The sequence below is a fragment of the Sturnira hondurensis genome, unplaced genomic scaffold (assembly GCF_014824575.4).
Source record: "Sturnira hondurensis isolate 20B ecotype Veracruz unplaced genomic scaffold, ASM1482457v3 Scaffold0010374, whole genome shotgun sequence".
Classification (NCBI taxonomy): domain Eukaryota; kingdom Metazoa; phylum Chordata; class Mammalia; order Chiroptera; family Phyllostomidae; genus Sturnira; species Sturnira hondurensis.
This window is the reverse complement of record NW_028083005.1, coordinates 1,303-2,651: the sequence shown is the minus strand read 5'-3', so window position 1 is coordinate 2,651 and position 1,349 is coordinate 1,303. Positions and strand designations below refer to the sequence as shown.

The window sequence follows — 1,349 nt, the reverse complement described above, 5'->3', positions numbered from 1 at the left end:
AAGATAAACTCATCATCTGCCTCTTCTCTCTTTTAGTCACCTCTGCTGCCCCGGGGAGTCCAGGGACAGGAAGTGAAACAGGTGAGGGTGGCATAAGGTCACCTTTTACTTTCAGATGCATGGGACGGGGGGTCGGGCTAGTGGGGTGGGGGGGAGGACTGCAGTAGCAACAATAATGAAAGGGAGAGTCAGGGAAGGAAAATGTGCAATGGAATTGACAGTTGATTTCTTATAGAAAGTGTGGTCCCAGGAACTGTTTTTTTCATTGCTCGATGCCAAATGGTTACTTAAGTTTGAAAGGGGACAGCATGCTGTGCCGATAAATTCATTTTTCTCATTGATAGGTGCCACAGGGGAATACCCTAGGACGACCATTATACCCGGGAGTTCCCACACTGGTAGGTGAACAGGAGGAAATCTCAATACTTTCACTCCCAGTATAGTTAGTAGGCCTGCNACAAGGTGAGAGAATGTAATTCTTCCCTCTGATGTTAAATCCTCCCACCTCACCCCTCACCATCTTCTGCCTTCAGAGGCCACAACATTGACAGAAGGCAGCGGCGGCACTTCTGGCAGTGGATCCAGACCTGGTGAGAAAGAGTTCCTGCAGTTTGGGTGGGGTGCTCCATTCAAGATGAGTCCTCTTAGCCTGGTCTGCCAGGAGGTGTGCTTTGCAGCACAGTGGTCTGCACTTGGGCTGAGCTTTCCCCAAATTGAACAGACTTTGGGAAACTCTCAATACTGGCCTCTAATCTCATCATCAGAGGCTACTTTATAAAGAAGAACTGCTGCTGAAAGCAGTATGAGAGCTCCCCGCTGTGGTGGAAAAAATGTCACTAAGACCCCAGGGGAGGATGAGACATAGTATGTCTCTGGGAAGAGAAGAAACAAATGTGAGCCTGTGAACATGAATCTCCTCTGCAAAGCTTTATTTTTCCAAAAGAGCAATGGTGATAGTGATATTTTTCTGAGACCCTGAAATCTTTTTCTGGATTTGCCAAGTGGTCAGTACCTTTTTTGAGTGTATGCGGTGAATCTAGGCTAAAGCCATGTTTTAAAAGAAATTTGACCAAAGTGGGATCTTTGGGACAGTTGCTGATGTTAAAAATACTACTAGTTTTGGAGATTTCCTACTGGTATTGGTCATAGGAAAGACAGATATTCTCAGGCTGTTAGGAAGCAGGGAGAGGTCCCTCTGTTATGACACAGAAACACCTGTATTTCTTGCAGAGGCTAGATTTCAGGAGACAAACAGGAAATACATTGAAGATGTCAGAAACTTTGTGGTTCAAGTACAGCTGGGGCAGCCCCAGGCACAACTCTTGTCCTTGGCACTTCCAACTCAGGGG

At 46.4% G+C, this 1,349-nt stretch overlaps 1 long non-coding RNA gene across 1 annotated transcript; it reads left to right on the top strand.

Annotated features, from left to right (window-relative positions):
• The first annotated feature begins 34 nt into the window (after positions 1 to 34).
• On the top strand, positions 35 to 590 carry LOC118995695 (uncharacterized). The gene is made up of 3 exons (XR_005068352.1): positions 35 to 81; positions 345 to 398; positions 534 to 590. It is a non-coding gene; the product is annotated as an uncharacterized LOC118995695 (long non-coding RNA).
• The last annotated feature ends 759 nt before the right edge of the window (positions 591 to 1,349 follow it).